The following is a 19,547-nucleotide window of genomic DNA, read 5'->3' on the forward strand; positions in this document are numbered from 1 at the left end:
GGAACCAACCCAAAAACATCCAAACAAAGCCAAAAAGAGGACGAAAAGCTGTTCCAAGAAGAAGAAGAGTTGGACAGAGTCACGGCAAGGGAAGAACACCCCTTATCGCAGCCCCCTAAGACCATCCAATTCAGGTAAGTTTGGTTCAAATTCTATTCCTTATAACTTTATTCCAGCAAATGTGCCTTTCCCTGGCAGGTTTATGCAATCTAAGAAAGAAGAGAATGAAAAAGACATTCTAGAGACTTTCAAGTAGATGCAAGTCAATATCCCGTTTCTTGATGCTATAAAGTAAGTTCCAAAGTACGCTAAGTTTTTTAAGAAGCTTTGCACAACAAAGAAGCGGATTCTAGAGAGAGAGATGGTACATGTAAGTGAAAATGTCCCTGCAATTTTGCAACGAAAGTTGCCACCTAAATGCAAAGATCTAGGTAGTTTCATTATCCCTTGTGTTATTGGTAATACGAGGTTTGAACATGCTATGCTTCAAGGGAATTCTATGAGATTCATGTGGGATTTCTAGTGACTAACATGCATATAGAATTCAAAATTTATATACGAAAGCAACGGAAGCATGTCAACATATATTATCAAAGCTCTAGTCATGTAAATCCCCTTCAAGATGCATAGGTTTATGTACGATGCATCAAAAACAAATTTATTTAAGAACAAAGTTTAGGAGTAGTTTTATACCTCTTGATCTAGATCTTAGACCAAGGATGGACCACCTCCAAGCCCTTTGCTCCTTGAAGTAATTGAGCCTAGCCTCCTTCCTTGCCTCCTCCACTTTGTGTAGTATGAGTGCTCCTAGGTTCTCTTCAAGTTTCCAAAATTGAAAACCTCTAAAGATCCTCACCCACTAGTGTAGTGAGAAGGATGAAGGAATAACCAAATGGGTGAAAAGATGATTAGCTAAATCCCCTTAAGGTGGCCGGCCCTTTGAGTGTTAGAGAGATATTTTTCTTTTCTCTTTTGTTCTTTTAACACTTCAAAAAACCCTAATGAAACATTTGCTATAAAGTTCCTTTTATAGCCAAAAAGAAACAAGTCAACATTTGACCTTTCTCTCCCTCCTTTGGCCGGCCCCTTTTGTGTTGTTTGGGCTTTGGGCTTTTATTTATTTCAAGTCATCCAATGCTTGAATAAAAGCCCAATGGGTTTAGGCCCAATGGGCCCAATTAAACCCGAACGTTTCTTTAAGCCCAAAACGATCTTATATCGCTTTTATGATTTCTTTAGACTTTCTAATTAATCACAACACTTAATTAATCCAATTAATTATTTTCATCATCCATTAGTTACTCACTACAAGAGTGTATTGGTGAACAATCGTTTTAGGTTCAAATTAGCAAGGCAGTGAGGTGATTGGCACCAATCCAATTGATTATATTTAATCCAATCACTTAGTGAATTAAAACTTACTTTTAATTCACCTTCTTCTTTGACGACTACATTTAATCATCTAGAAGAACTCACAAGCCATGAGTGACATCTAACCATATATCATGGCTACCCAAGCTAATGTAGAAGTTGTTCGGAGAACCTATTCAGTTGGAATTACAATGCAATTCGATCCTTCTCTAAAACAATACTCTCAATCACCTCACTAGGGTATGGATATATTATGTCAAACCCCTAATGTGATTATTCCTTCTTATATGATTCAATTGAGTCGTATAGGAACGCTTTCCTTTATTACGCTCGATACTTCGGCCGAAGATTCCAGAATCATATCTTAGAGTATTCATCCTCTCTTAACGAGGATTAGAGATTCCTTGTTGCGCATTCACTTGCCTTCATGACTAAGTGGCTTAACCCCGACTATGCCGTGGACACTCGCGGATGGAGTGACTTTGACATAATCAAAGATCAAGTACTTAACCACAAGACAACGATGATGCCTCAGGTCAAATGACTACTTACATTATTCCAACTATTAGAGTTACTTGCTTGACATGTGAGTAGACCTCCATGCAAGTACTCTCGTTCGATTGTGTTCAATGAACTCATTCCCTTAATGAGCACCTACATACTTGTCTTAGTGTCACTACACGAATGGGATGAGACTTTCCAACCTTCTAATTGAAGCGGACATAGTATGTACCGGTCTATGCGTTGTCAGTATCCCTCGACAATCCTATGACCAGGAACCTTTTGGACATGATGGTTATGTGAAGAAGGTCTCTGTAGTCTAACTTCATTAGATTACTTCTTCAATCGATCCATTGTCCATGGATTCACCATTTAGGACATATATCGTTTATAGAGATAGTCCTAAATAGTATCTTTGCCATTTGATGTATAAGAGTCATCTATACATCCATATATTGTCCTGAAAGGTTTCTTCCAAAGATTGACTTTCAGGGCATATTTCCAACAATCTCCCACTTGCACTAAAGTCAATCACTAGTGTATCTTATACATGCTAGTTGAGAGAGCTTATGCTCGTAGGTTAACTTGGTTATGTATTAATCCTTTTTATTTAAAAGGGATTCACTTATCAAATGTTTCCAAAACATTTGATGATGTCTCTTTCTTGTGTTCGAATACTTTGATGAGACCTTGATTCCATGGCTTGAGCTATCGCCCCTTTATGTCGTAGTGTCCTACTAACAATCTTATGGTTTGGATTCAATCATTGGTTCTAAAAGAACCCCTTCCATTCAAAACACCTTTTGAAGCAGTTTCTAAAACAATATATCGTCATATATTTTGTTTGTATACTTTATACAAACTTTGCTCCAACCTTGAGACCATTGTAGTACAATACTTACAATACATTCATATGATTAGTACTTCATCCATTATGAAGTTCCATTTGTTAAAATGGCTTATTTTTCACTTTGGTTTATAACCTAAGTGAATGCATGCTTCCAGAGTCCCACTCTGATGTTCCTTTCTTAAAGGCAATAATACTCTATCAGTTGCTTTGGTTTTGATCCTGAGATATAGTAATATCTTAAAGTGACAACCCATGTGGTTCTTTACTTTTGGATATCTACTCACAAGTCCATACATGTGTCCCTTTTGTGATTTTGTGACACATTCATTATAAGGGTTACGAAAGTGATTTTTCTATCATATACGAAAATGCTTTCTTAAATCTTCAACATTTGAGATTTAATTTCCCCAAATAACATCCTTGAGATAGCCTTGCTATATCAATAAGTCCAATTTCAAGTCTATACTTCAAAATTGACCGTGTCATGTTTTGTCAATTTTCGAGTAACATTTATGTTCTATCAAGTCTATCAAAAAGACTTTATTCATATCTTGTTGCTCAAATTATGACATCACTCCCACTGGCCCTGTTGTAACTTAGCATTCATTCAAAAACTTAACAATTATATTTTCTTGATTTGAAAGCATATTGCTCCCACTAACTTGTCTTGGATGTATTGACAATCATTAAGATCCATTAGCTTATTGATGATGTCTCAACTATTTTGAGACTATCAACAACTCTAGCTAACACAAGTTATTTAAACGAATCATACACAAAAGAATTCCTTCTCAAGTAATTCCTTTTGAAATGTGTGACTTGCTTTGTCAAGTCTATTCATTTAATTATATGGTGTCATACACCATACTACAAGTTTTAGTCATACTAAGACGTTTAATGTAGTCATATAAGAATTATCCAAGTCCTTAGTGGAAGCATGGCTCCTACTAAGGATATAGAAACTCAACCATTCCTTCCAGGTGGTTGATATAATTCTTTATCAAAACTACATAGAGCGTTATAGTTACATAAGATGTTGAATTTGGATTGTCTTGTTGTTAAACTATATGTGGTGACTCATTTTGAAACTATTCCCTTTTGTTTCATCAAATTTGTCCATGGGCTTTGTTATTAGTGAAGGAAAATTTTGTGAAAACATGTTCATTTAAGCAACATCTATAAGCATGCAATTAACAATTAAAGGCGGAATCATGCTAGCATGCACTTAAAAACAAAACATTAACCAAGAAATTCAAAGCCTAGTAGATTGGTGAACCATTAATCAACTCAAAACAAAGTGAGTTGAGATTTATACCTTTGTAGATTCCTCTTTGCATGAGCAAAGGCTAATCACCCAAAGAGAGGGCCTTCATTCCTTGCATCTTAAATCTATATTTTTGGATGGAAGAATAGGTTTCTCCAAGTTCCCAAAGTAGGGAACCTCTAAGTCTCTTCACCAAGGAGAGATTGGAGAAGAAATGAGTGACCTTGGAGTAGTGGGATTGCAAGATGCACCCCCCAAGGGGCCGGCCTCCTAGAGAGAAAATGGAGAGACAAGTTCTCACCAATTTTCTCTAAAAGAAACCCTTATGAATAAAAGGCTATAAAGTCATATTTATACCTTTATTCATTTGAGTGGCAAACTTGTAATTAAAGCAAGTTCACTACCCTTCCTCTAAATGGCCGGCCATGGGGTGTTGTTTGGGCTTTTGGGTCTTAGTGAATCATTATTCATTAAGTTGTCATACAACTTAAGTCAATGGGCTTGACGTTCGAAGCCCATTGGGCCTTAAGGTCCAAAACATATCCCGAGGTCTTTAACGAACTTATTCGTTTGATTAATTAACATATTAATTAATCCTTGCCATAAATAAATGATTAAACCATTTAATCATTCTTACTCATCTCCGTTTAATCTCCAATCTCCACCTCTTATGGTGTGCGATCCATTAGGTTCCTTTTAGCGAGGCAGTGGGCGATTAAAACCATTTCAAATCGATTGTGAATTGAAACTTACTTTCAATTCTCCCTTTAGTGATTACACACGTTTAGGGCTTCCACAAACCATGAGTGACACCTTGCAGCATATCATGGTTACCCAAGCTAATCAGAAGAGGTAGAGAAAACCTATTCAGTTTGGGATTACAAATGCAATACGGTCTTTCTCTAATCTAATACTCCTGACCACATTGTTTGGTTTGATAGTTTATTTATTCATGTCTACTATCCAATGTGATTCGTGTGCTTATATGATTTCATTGAATGTGATTTAGAACGACTTTTCTAAATCTCATTCATACTCTGGCCAGAGATTCTAAATCATATCATAGAGTATTCTCCCTCAAACGGTTTGAAGGTTAGAGATCCCTTGTTGCGCATTCACTTGCCTCCATGACTAAGTGGCTTAACCCCAACGATGCCGTGGACACCCCGATGGGGTGACTTTGACATAATCAAAGATCAATGACTTAACCACAAGACAACTGTGATGCCTCAGGTCAAAGGACTAATTTGCATTATCCCAAACATGAGTTCTCATGTGACATGAGTATGAGAACTCTTCGTTGATCACGTTCAGTGAACTCATTCTCTACTGAGCACCTACGTACTTGTCTTGATGTCACACACACCAATGACTCGAGACTAGTCACTCTCCCTGAGAGAAGACATAGCACGTACCGATCTTGACGGACTGTCAATGCCCAATTGGCAATCCTATGATCAGGAACATTTAGGATGTGTCTACGAAAGAATGGTCTCATGAATCTAACTTCATTAGATTACATTCTTCCAATCACATATTCCTTGGACTTTATCGTTTAAGCATATAACATTTATATGAGACGGCTCAAACAATAATCTTTGCCCTTTATATTAAACTAGATTAGTTTAACATGTAAAATGTCCGTAAAGTGTCATCATATGATTGGCTTTAGGGCACATTTCCAACAATCTCCCACTTGCACTAGAGCCAATCAGCTTAGTCATCAGTGATGATACCTCTTATGTAGTCATTTCATAAATGGCTGAATAGTAGGCCTAGGCAATGGATATCTATATGTTATCCATAGAAGCAACCTTGAGAATAACGACGTCACCATTATACATGATTCTCAATCATGTGGTTCAGTCTCTCATATGAGTTCGGATCTTGATGAGACCTTGATTCCCTGGCTTGAGCTATCACCCCATTAGTGTCATAGTGTCGATACACTAGATACACTTTCTGGTTGGAACCGAATAGAGAGTTCATAAATGAACTTTCTCATCCAAACAACATTGTTGTAAGCTTCTATATGGCAATATATTTTGCATTCATAATGGAACACACTAAAGTCATTACTTTAATGTTTCCATCCAAATATCTCTTTAGTCATAATAAAGAGATATCCGTTTATCTCTTCATTCATAATGAAGAAACATCCAATGATGGATTAGATTCATAATCTAATACATTTACGCTTCCATTACGTTACTCTGATTCTTCCTCATTCTTTGAGGAATTTATCCTTTAGTATTTCTTAAATACTTAAGGACTTACTTGACAGTTGCCATGGTTCTGATCCTGGGCTTACACTGATATCGTCTTGTACCTTTCTAGGTACAACCCATATCAATGTTTTTCATACAATATGAAATACATAAATCACCTTTCTGCTTACGCATAAAGGATTCTATTTACGCATTATTTCTTTGGGAGTCAAAGGGTACGTTCCCTTTGAGAAGAGCTACCTCCTAGTCTCACTAGAGTTGTTCTTCTGATTAAAGTTTATCATCATATGAGAAACTTCCTAGCATCTTTTGTCTATTATTAGGGATTAATATAATCAAATTATATCCTAAAATCTATCAATATAGATTTCCATCCCATGTATATAGACTATGTCTCCCATATACATTCTATCTTCATATAATGTTTAAAGTCATAACTTTAACGAAGAAATATTCTTTTCATTTCCAAAATTAATATATCATACATATATTCATATATATCACATATATATTTATATATATATATATATACAAATTTAGGAATATGATTAACTCCCACTAATCTTTTGTAAAACTAGTAAACAAAAGATTCATTTACATCTTTATGAGAAATCAAACGATTTGACCTTTCTCTCATAAGACGCTTATAGCTCCCACTAGCTTGCTAAGATCCATGATGGATGGATCTCTACAACTTACATGTCTTGTGATTCATAGTTTTAGACATATATTATTAAGACTATCTTAATAATGGTTTCGGAAACCCATATTATGTCCAAACATTGAATCACCATTTAGTTGTAGCTAGCAATCTTCGAATTAATTGAAACTAAGACTACGTCAAAAATGGTTCCTTCAAAGTCAACCATTCTATTTGATTGTAGTCACCTTAAGCTACCAATTAGCTTATGAAGGTTTCATTATTTCGGGTTAAATGGTACTTTACCATTTCCTTGAGTATATATCATATATACACTCAATGTAGTCATAAGGATTTTCATTCTTATTTCTTTCGAATTAAGAGGTGCAACTCGATGACATAGTCATAAAGTTCAAACCATTTAACTGAGACGGTTTATAAATCCTTCTCGACTACCTTGGAGCTTTTGGTATAGGAACTAGGTTGTTATATTTGTTGATTATTATCTTGTCTCTCAAAGAACCATTCTTTGAGTTCTATCCCTCGTTCATTTGCTCTTAGGCAAATCACATTGTAGGATTACAATGAACTACCCAACAAAACAACATTTGTTAATTGGTTTATAGAAGCGATATCCAAAAGTTAATTTAAGGATATCCTACAAGATTGTTATCAAACAAATATTGCTTATAAGCACACAACCCCAAATCTTAATATGCTTAAGATTTGTCTTTCTTTCCAACTACATCTTATGGAGTCATGAAAAATTTGGAAGATCTTCTAATTGACAATCATATTGTCTTAGAAGCATATATATCCTATATATGGGTAATTGATAATATCCAACGAACTAAATCTTATTCAGGTTCGTTCTTCTCCTAATGGAGAAATCTATTATCTTATGATGCTTCTTTCCTTGATATCTTTCAAGAAAACTATTCTAAAGTGTTACCATTCCTTGGATCAAATCTAAGGATGTAAATACTTTAGACGTCTTACTCATCAACTTACATTTCTTGAATTCTTTGAAACCTTTTGCAAAGTATTCGGACTTGTGTTTATTTAAAATAAACTATAGTCCAACCGAGGGTGATCTTCGGTGAATGTCATACAACATGAGTAGTATTATGTTGTGGACAAGTGCCACTAACATCTAAGTGAATTAACCTCAACAACTTTGTGATTCTTTATTCTTTCCAAAAGAATGAAGATTCAAACATTTTGCCTCTATACAATTTTAACAAGAAGGCATTGGATCCGGATCTAACGATCCTAAGTATCCATCTATGACTAACTTGTAATTTATGTTTTTAGAGGAATCACAACTTTAGTTGGGATTAGTCACTACCTTGCAACCTTTTGGGTTTTAAGCATCGTTGTATTCTAAACAGTTAACACTACCATATCATCTCTACTATAGAGACAATCAATTAGATTACTATAATCCAATCATTGATTAATAAAGAACAATGTTTTGTTAAACAAAACATTCATCCATCTCTACTATAGTGACGGAATTAAATTCTTTAAAATTGGAATGTAAAGACAATCTTTGGTTTTTCCAATTTCTTTGGTAGTTCATATGAGGAAGTAAGTACCATCTGCTTTTGCAGAAATCTATATTTTATTCACTTTCCGAATGTGAAGTACTTTCTCTTCTCTCATTAATCTTCTACTTCTTATTAGCCACACTTTTACAACGATTGTAAAACATAGTTACTAATACGGAATCAAACATTCAAGTAGAAGAACCAACTGTTTTGAACTATTCAAGAACAATTTACAACACCTTCGAAAGGTGTGTTCTTGACACTTGCAAGACATTTCTTGCAAATACCCCTTCCAATGTCCATCCTTTCATAAAGAAAGTTTGTTCCCTTGGAGTTATTTCGCTTTCTTCATTTGACTTCTCCTTTGACTACCATAGTCAAGGTCCCTAAACTCCCACTATCTCTCTTGAAACTTATTTCAATTGTGTTATACACATCAAACATTTTGGAGAGCATGTGGTTATTGTACACTACATAGTTTACAATAAACTTAGTGAACGATTAGGATAGGGACACAAAGGTGAAGTCCTTGCCTAGTTCCCGTCTCTAGAAGTGTTTTAATACTTCAACACTCAATGATTCAAAATCATCATAAGTCCATGTTGATGGACTATTTTTGTCAACCAACCATTATGTTCTAAACATAATTACAAACTTTCAAGAGTTGTTCAAAGCAACTCTCATTTCTTCATACAACAATTTGTAAGTGAAGAATCATGGCACATTAAGTGTCCATGCCTTTGTGCTTTCTTCTTAAGTTCTTTGTTCATTTAACAAAGAAACAAGCACTAAGTGTTTGCATTGACTAAGGGTTGTTCAAAACAACTCATTATTTCTTCATACAACGATTTGTAAGTGAAGAACTAATAACACTAAAAGTGTCCTTTTCTTTATGCTAATCTTCGTAAGTTCCTTTGTTCATATAACGAAGGAATAAGCATTGGTTGTTTGTGTTGTCCTCTTCATGATAGACTTTTCTAACATGTTCTTCTAATGATACATTATCATTAGGAAGATTGTGAGGATGAGACTACTTAGATACATATGCAATCCTTTTAAGACATTCTTTGGGATTGTGGTACCAAGTCCGGAAACTAAAACATTCGGTTTTATTTGTCAAGTGTTGGATAGCGTTTGCAAATATATTGGTAAACAAATACATAACGAATATAAATTGATTGATTTTAAGCTATTTGATTCGGGTCTTTAAATCAAATAGCACCATCCACTATTTTTGGCAAATTCCATATCCCTCATTGGAATTCGAGAGTTTTGGATGAAACTCTTAGTAGGTTATGGGAGGCTCACTATTACCAAGCCCACCTCACAATGATATGATATTGGCTAGCATTAATAATAATGAGAGAGTACGCTTACTCATTTGCAACTAATGCAAGTACCCATCTTATTTGGCCTCTAGAGAATGTCACCTCACAATGATATGATATTGGCTCCATTGCACTTAGTTAAGTCATTCCCACCATGCTTAGTTCGTGAAGGGGTTCAAGAATAGCCTCACAATGATATGATATTGACTATCCTCGTTGCCTACACTAACCTCATCATATGTTTATGGATTCCTCCTGAGTATAAGCATGCACTTTGTACTCCCCCATGATAGGGTGAAGCCGGTGTACAAGTCATAAACGATTGGAGCCCACCACGGTGGAAGGCCTACGAAAGAGTGTTCTAAGCACTCTCACGCTTATCAACTTAATAATGGTTTGGTTGAGGGTTTTAGGTCTCATCACATATAAACATACATTTTAATCTCTATTAAAACAATTTTGGTCCTATTACAACTATTGGTCCATATGATTGTTTTTAGTTGTATATAATACTCCCACTATGCTTATAAAACGGTTTTTAAAGCAAGAGTATATGATACTACTAACATAACCTTTGCATTCATTTGATGGACTATATAGTTGCCTTAGGGCCTTAGGATGATTATGAACCTTTGTTTAGATTCAACACGAGCCTTGTGTTGAATCTCGGTTTAGGGATGGTGATTGATTTTAGTTACGCGTTTAATCACATTAAGGCGTGTTGTCTTAGGGGCGTTGGACCCAACTACTTCATTTTCATGCATATCGAATAAAGCAAGAAAGAAGTACTTCAAAGTAAAGGTGAGCTTATGCTCATTACAACATTTGCATAAAACAAATTACTTTAAAGTAAAGAAGAGCTTATGCCCTTTTACAACATTTGATCAAATCAAATTACAACCAAAATCTAATCTACACATTCCCATGGTTCAAACAAATTTGAAACGGCCTTTCACATAGCTCAATTATATTAGGCTTAGGTTCATAATCACCCTTTAATTAATTAACACTTTAACTAATTAAATTGAATGCAACATTTTCATTTGGTTTTTGTATCCATAAAATTGATTTAAATGGAGCTAAACAAAATGAAAATCCAATTCTCATTTAAAGAGACAAAACAATTTTGTTCTCTACTTAATTTGGGCCAATATGCAATAACCACAACTTTTGGGCCATAAAGCAATTAACCTCAACTTTTGGGCTATATTGCAAAACTTTTGGGGTCACTTTGTAAAGACACAAAAGTCCACTACTTCATGTAATTACACTAGAACCCAAAATTTAATCAATGCAAAAACTTCATTAAAGGAGCAAAACAATTTGTCCTTTAGCGTTTTTGGACCTAAACGTAAAAACGTAAACTTTTGGGCCAAAGTGCAAATACACAAAAGTATCAAAACTTTATGTAATTGCATAAAAAACCCAAAAGTACTCCCACTTGAGGGAGGGCCGGTTTTAGAGAGGGAAAGGGAGTGGAGATAAGTCCACTAAAATTTGGAAATTTTTTCAACAATTTCATAAAGCCTTGCATGTGGAATTTGTGACATAAATTCATGCAAGTGGAATGTGACTTAAAGTCATGCAAGTGATGTGTGTGTAAGAGAAGTACTTCTTACACACCTATCACCATTTCCATCACCTTACACAATTTCTATCACATTAAAACATTTGATAAAACACAAAACAAAGACTTTATGAAATAAATCAAAACTTTGAATCAAAACACAAACCTTTTTGTTCTTGGCAAAAATGTCAAGAACAATGAAGAACACTCATGAAAAAACTCAAAATTTTCCATGAACATTTTTCACCCAAAAACATTCCAAAACCATTCAAACTTTAGGGAAATAACATCTAACCAAACTAGGGTACATAGGGGTTCCAAAAGTCACTTGAAAACACTTTTAACAAGTCAAACAAGAACCCAAAAATCAACCCTTTGGATTTGGCCGAAAATCCCCAAAGTCATGGCACCAAATTTTAGCTCCAATATTCATGCTCATATGAACTACATCTACAACATTTGAGATGGCAAATTTTCTAACAAAATTTACATTCAAAGAAACAAGAATAAAGCTTGTAACATATTACAACTTTTAAATCACAAACTATGAACTACAAAACCCAAAAGGATTCACCAACTACTAGGCCTAGGCTCTGATACCACTTGAAGGAAAATTTTGTGAAAACATGTTCATTTAAGCAACATCTATAAGCATGCAATTAACAATTAAAGGCGGAATCATGCTAGCATGCACTTAAAAACAAAACATTAACCAAGAAATTCAAAGCCTAGTAGATTGGTGAACCATTAATCAACTCAAAACAAAGTGAGTTGAGATTTATACCTTTGTAGATTCCTCTTTGCATGAGCAAAGGCTAATCACCCAAAGAGAGGGCCTTCATTCCTTGCATCTTAAATCTATATTTTTGGATGGAAGAATAGGTTTCTCCAAGTTCCCAAAGTAGGGAACCTCTAAGTCTCTTCACCAAGGAGAGATTGGAGAAGAAATGAGTGACCTTGGAGTAGTGGGATTGCAAGATGCACCCCCCAAGGGGCCGGCCTCCTAGAGAGAAAATGGAGAGACAAGTTCTCACCAATTTTCTCTAAAAGAAACCCTTATGAATAAAAGGCTATAAAGTCATATTTATACCTTTATTCATTTGAGTGGCAAACTTGTAATTAAAGCAAGTTCACTACCCTTCCTCTAAATGGCCGGCCATGGGGTGTTGTTTGGGCTTTTGGGTCTTAGTGAATCATTATTCATTAAGTTGTCATACAACTTAAGTCAATGGGCTTGACGTTCGAAGCCCATTGGGCCTTAAGGTCCAAAACATATCCCGAGGTCTTTAACGAACTTATTCGTTTGATTAATTAACATATTAATTAATCCTTGCCATAAATAAATGATTAAACCATTTAATCATTCTTACTCATCTCCGTTTAATCTCCAATCTCCACCTCTTATGGTGTGCGATCCATTAGGTTCCTTTTAGCGAGGCAGTGGGCGATTAAAACCATTTCAAATCGATTGTGAATTGAAACTTACTTTCAATTCTCCCTTTAGTGATTACACACGTTTAGGGCTTCCACAAACCATGAGTGACACCTTGCAGCATATCATGGTTACCCAAGCTAATCAGAAGAGGTAGAGAAAACCTATTCAGTTTGGGATTACAAATGCAATACGGTCTTTCTCTAATCTAATACTCCTGACCACATTGTTTGGTTTGATAGTTTATTTATTCATGTCTACTATCCAATGTGATTCGTGTGCTTATATGATTTCATTGAATGTGATTTAGAACGACTTTTCTAAATCTCATTCATACTCTGGCCAGAGATTCTAAATCATATCATAGAGTATTCTCCCTCAAACGGTTTGAAGGTTAGAGATCCCTTGTTGCGCATTCACTTGCCTCCATGACTAAGTGGCTTAACCCCAACGATGCCGTGGACACCCCGATGGGGTGACTTTGACATAATCAAAGATCAATGACTTAACCACAAGACAACTGTGATGCCTCAGGTCAAAGGACTAATTTGCATTATCCCAAACATGAGTTCTCATGTGACATGAGTATGAGAACTCTTCGTTGATCACGTTCAGTGAACTCATTCTCTACTGAGCACCTACGTACTTGTCTTGATGTCACACACACCAATGACTCGAGACTAGTCACTCTCCCTGAGAGAAGACATAGCACGTACCGATCTTGACGGACTGTCAATGCCCAATTGGCAATCCTATGATCAGGAACATTTAGGATGTGTCTACGAAAGAATGGTCTCATGAATCTAACTTCATTAGATTACATTCTTCCAATCACATATTCCTTGGACTTTATCGTTTAAGCATATAACATTTATATGAGACGGCTCAAACAATAATCTTTGCCCTTTATATTAAACTAGATTAGTTTAACATGTAAAATGTCCGTAAAGTGTCATCATATGATTGGCTTTAGGGCACATTTCCAACAATTAGCTTGTTCTCATAAAAGAGAATGATGGACAACTCCCAACATATAACCATTTTATGTTAGGTTGACGAAACCAACATTCAAAGACTATTCTTTAGAATGTTACACAACATAGAATTTTAACGTTTGAAGAGCTTGACTCCTTTAACAATTAAAATTACAAACTCTTAATAATAGTCAAGTACTATTATTCTTTAGACAACTATAAACCAATCATATTTGAGTTTATATCCATTTTCACACCTCCCACTATTTCTCATGACTTTAATGAGAAATCACTTCATACATTCAAAATGTATAAACGTGGAGTATACGGGTAGAGGACATTGTGTAGTAGCTTTAAAACCTTTCAAGCTCGTTTGTTTCAATCTTCACTAAGTTAATGTCTCGTTATTAAGTGACTAAAGTCTTTAAACATTTTATAGATTTAGACACTTCTTTCTTGGTTTAATCACTAACACAATTGACATTTTAAAAAAATTTAAAGAATGCCCAATTAGTTGTTCAAAACTACTAATTGAATCAAGATTGATCTTGATTATTGTGGTTTAAGTGATAACCATATAAGAAATGGTTTTCTTATTACTTATATCATTATAATGTGATCTTCATTTTCTTCAAGAAAGGAATCTCTAGATCTTTGTCAATTCTTATAGAACTCATAGGTAGACAATTGGAACCAAATCTAAAGATTCATTGTATCCTTCTATGTCCTACATGTGAGATCTATCCATAATTGATAAGTCTAAAGTTTGGTTATCACATTACAATAAGTGATATAAATCTTGTATCTCAACTAGCATACAACAAGACAATATTCAATTCATAACACTACTTTAAGGAAATAATATATTAGAAGGCATTCATCACATTACATTAATATGATAATTCAAACATTCATAATGTTTAATACAAAAAGAATTTGCTCTATACATTTAGAGACTAATTAAATACCTTCATACATTTAGGCACTAATAGTGGTCTTCCATCATATGAAGCCACTTAATAAGTTCTTAACAAAATAAGAAAGTTTAAAGACTATCTTTAAATGCCTAACAAACTTCCTAAGTAGTAAGCAAAAACATGGTGGCCGAACCCTTCTCCACACTTTTCTTTGCTTGTTCCTCTTCTACTTGGCTCCTCCACCTATATACAATTATACAAGTAATTAGCCCTTTATATCAAATATAAATTTTAGATGATCTAACAATTAGAATTGACAATAAGAACATAAATCATACCTTGTGGCTTGTCCTTAAGAGTTGCAAGGTATAACCTGCAATTCCTCTTCCAATGCCCCTCCTTTCCACAGTGGTGGCAAGTCCCCTTGGGCTCCTTTGCCTTCTTTTTCCTCACTCCTCCTTGCGGCTTAGGAGTAGGAGACTTCTTCTCCTTCCCTTTGCCTTTGCCTTGCGGCTTGGCCTTTGATAAGCTCATATTTATATATATTTTACATAAAATTCACTTGTCTTTTCTTAGTTAGTTCCTTATATTTTTGAGCTATTTACTATGTTTTTGTGTTTTGTGTGATTTATCAAGCAAAGAAAAGAAAAGTAGCATAAGTGAATTATTAAGTAACAAATTCGTCAAAACTGCCTGTGCAGATTAGCTGACTTTGAAAGCATGTTACGAACAGCTCAGAATGAATGAGAAAATGATCTATATATGCGTGGCAAGCTACGGATGTATACTTTCTGGTGCAATTTACGGATTGTTAATATCATTTTTCTAGAAGAAGTTATGGGCATTGTAACACTGAAAGGTTCAGAAACATAGACAGCACACACACAAAGAGATAGGCAAGGCATGGACAGTTTGACATGGGCAGAAAATGGGTGGATTGTTGGCTGAAATAATGAAGAACATGTGTGTGCAAATGCAAAGGAAAAACACACACACATGGGCAAAGGAAAAACACACACACATGGGCAAAGGAAACACACACACATGGGCAAAGGAAACACACACACATGGGCATAAAATGGATTGATTTGTGGTTGAAATGATGGAGGTCATGTGTGTGCAAATTTAAAGGGAAACATGGACATCACACACTCATCCACCACACCCATTAAATCCACTCATTACCAAAGATTCATCCACTACACCCATTACATCCACTCATTACCACAACACTCATCCACTACACCCATTACATCCACTCATTACCAAACATTCATCCACTACACCCATTACATCCACTCATTACCACAACACTCATCACTACCACCTTAATTAGATGGTGGTCCTCTCCCTAGCCTATAAATACATCCACCCTTCACCATAACAAGGGGGGAAGAAAACCAAAGAGAACACAATCCACCCATCCACCCTTCACCATAACTCACCTATATCCATCCACCACCATAATTTACCACTCATCCATCAAACCACACCTTGTGCCGCTACAAAGAGAAGAAGGAGGACCTTGGACGTGCTTGCCATTCAAATCGGATTGTTGGAGCGTTTTTAGGTGTTTTCTTTCTTTTGTTTTCAATGTTTAAATTTGTTTATCTTTGCTTTGTAAGTATGAGTGGCTAAACCCCTATTTAGTTAGGGGGAAGTTTGAAGCCATGAATATGCTTGAGATTTAAATTGATTTTTTCCAATTGTGATTTGATAAGTTGTGATTGCAATTCAATTATCTATTTTATTCATAACTGATTCTTGTATGTTTATTAAGGATGCATACTTAGTTTTCATGCATGAATTAGATGCTAGAATATAAATGAGTTTCACCTAATCGTTACAAGTTTATATTCATGAGTAGTGAAGGTTGTTTATCACAATCGCGTTAATTGAATTCTTGGCATAAGTTTCATGCAATTCATAGTTACAAGTGTTTCGTCAATGCTTATGATTTTTATAGAACTTAATGATTCTTGCTTGTATCTCTATTATGCAATTCATGTAGGGAACTTGTGGGGAATGCTTTGGGTTGTTGTATGCAATAATCCAATTCAATGAAATTAGGAAAATCTGAGGATTAATTTAAGCGTACCTAATTAATTGGGGTGTTGAGCATCATAGTTTATTGAAAAGCAATTGGAAATCAATTCATATACAAGTGTGTCATGTGTGAAGAATGGACCTCTAACTAATCCATCCATCATCTTATTTCTTAAATTCGTTTTACAATCTGCCTAGTTTTATAACTTGTTTGTTTATTTCAAATTCATCAAAACTAAAATCCCCCTTTTACTTTCTTTTGTTTGTGTTTTAGAGTGTTTTGAGTCAAGTCAAAACCCAAATTTCGTCCAAAGTTGTGTTAGAGTCAGAAATTGCCTAGTTTGTGTTTTTAGGCAGTTTTGAGTGTCTTTAAGTTATTTTGAGTCTTGTGAACCTGTTTTGAGTTCTTTAATTCTATTCAAACGTTTTTAACTTTGTTTTTATATTTTTGAGTTAGTTTAGAGGTTTTAGCAAGCCCTCCTAATCCCCGGTTTAGAACGATCCCTACTTGCATTATTACTACAATTGACAACAAGAGGGTTTAATTTGTGTGTTAAGTTAATTTTCGCATCAGCCTTGGAAGATGATGGCTTGTTGTAGGCTACTGCAGCAGTCCCTACAACGTTCTCTTTCTTCATAGTCTTCTCGCCAGTTACTAACATGTTTGGTAACTCAGAGAGAGTAATATCCATCTTATTCATATTGTAGTTTATTACGAACTGCGAGAATGAATCAGAAAGAGAAGCCAATATGAAGTCCTGGACCAATTCCCCGTCAAGTGGAGTACCTAGGTTCTCCAATTGTTCAATGAGTCCTATCATCTCCAGTACATGTTGATGCACTGGAGCCCCCTTGACCATCTTGGTCTTCACAAGTTCACTGACAGTGCTAAAGCGATGGTTGCGCGTCCCTTCACCATATAACTCCGTAAGATGGAGTATGATGGAAGATGCACTGTCCATGCCCTCATGATGTCTCTGTAGCTCCTCATTCATGGAAGCCAACAGATAGCACTTGGCTTGTGTATCATCCTCAACGTGCTTGTCATACTTAGCACGTTCATCCTCAGTGGCCTCAGGGCCGAGAGGTATGTGAGGTGGGGCCTTGTCTAGCACGTAAACAATCTTCTCCAATGTTAGGAGAATCTTGACATTACGATACCATGATGGGAAATTGTGCCCCTCTAGGCAATGTTTGTCGAGTATTTTCACGAGTGTGCTTCCAACCATATTTAAATACATAAACAATAAAATAATTAGTTTGATTGTTGATTAAGTCAAACGATTCGGGTCTTTAAACCGAATGACACCACCTACCATTTTTGGCAAATTCCATATCCCTCAAGATGGAATCCGGGAGATTTCAATGAAAGCTCCTAGCGGGTTATGGGAGGCTCACTATTACCAAGCCCACCTCACGATGATACGATGTTGGCTAGCAAAAATAATAATGAGAAGGTATTACTACCCATTCACAACAACCTCTTGTGATTACCCATCTTTTTGGCCTCTAGAGAACAATGCCTCACAATGATATGATGTTGGCACCATTTCTCTTAGTTAAGTTTTGTCCCACCATGCCGGTTTAGATAGGGGTTCAAGTATGACCTCACGATGATACGATGTTGGCCACACTCGTTGCCTACCTTAACCTCATCAAATGTTTTAAATAAACTCCTCCTGAGTATAACCATGCACTTTGCACTCCCCCATGATAGGGTGAAGGCGGTGTACAAGTCATAAACGATTGGAGCCTACCACGGTGGAAGGCCACGAAAAAGTGTTCAAAGCACTCTTACGCTTTCAACTTAATATTGTATGTTGGTTGAGGGATTTTAAGGTCTCATCAATTTTATTTATTTAATCACATTCAAATAAATGGTGTCCTATTATAACTACTAGTCCAAAGTTAATGAGATTAGTAGCATATGATATCCCCACTATTCGTTTTCATAAAACAAATCAATATCAAAACATTTTTCAAAATATTGGAGATATATATAACTACTAATTGTATTCATTATAGTTTAGTAGCGTATGATACTCCCACTATTTGTTTTAAGAAAAACAAATCAATATCAAAACGAATTTTTCAAATATTGGAAGTAACTACTACTACTACGGTTTTTGCATTCCTTTGAATTTGGACTTTATAGTTATCTTAGGCTCTTGGATGACCATGGACTTATTAGGTTATTGCAACAACGAGCCAACATTGTTGAATAAGAACTCGGGGAGGTTGTGTCAATTTAATTACGTGCTTTTCAATCCAATTAAAACATTTTCATTGAGCCATTAGAAATGAAAGACGATCATTCATTGCTAATTATGGCGTTGGACCCATTTAATCTTTAATCTCATGTCAAAAACCCTCTTTTAATCATGTCTCCTCACCAATAGTTAAAGAAACTCTAGTCTAGCACTAGAGGGAAGCAACTAACTAAAAGAGATTAAGAAGTAATAAGAATTACAAACCGATTTGTACAAATTCCTACAAATTACACATACTAAGAGGGAGAGATAGATTAATGTCCAAGGTGACAAGGTCCAATTGAAACAGTAATTAAAACACATTCCCAAGGTTCAAACAATTTGAGTTTAGCGCCTTATCTCATAGCTCAATTATCGTTTAAGGCATAAGTCCATAGTCACCCAACTACTTAATCACATTAAATAATCATATGGAATGCAACATAAACATTTAGATTTAGTGCATATGGGCATAATATTATTATGAGTTTAAACAACTAATAAAATTAAAATAAAATATTTTAACTTTTCAAAATAGTAGGGGCCTAAATGCAAATATAAAAAGTTAGGGGTCAAACCGTAAATACTTGAAAGTAAATATCAACTTTTCAAAGATTACAAAATAGCCCC

This window comes from Malus sylvestris, chromosome 15 (genome assembly GCF_916048215.2).
Source record: "Malus sylvestris chromosome 15, drMalSylv7.2, whole genome shotgun sequence".
Lineage (NCBI taxonomy): Eukaryota > Viridiplantae > Streptophyta > Magnoliopsida > Rosales > Rosaceae > Malus > Malus sylvestris.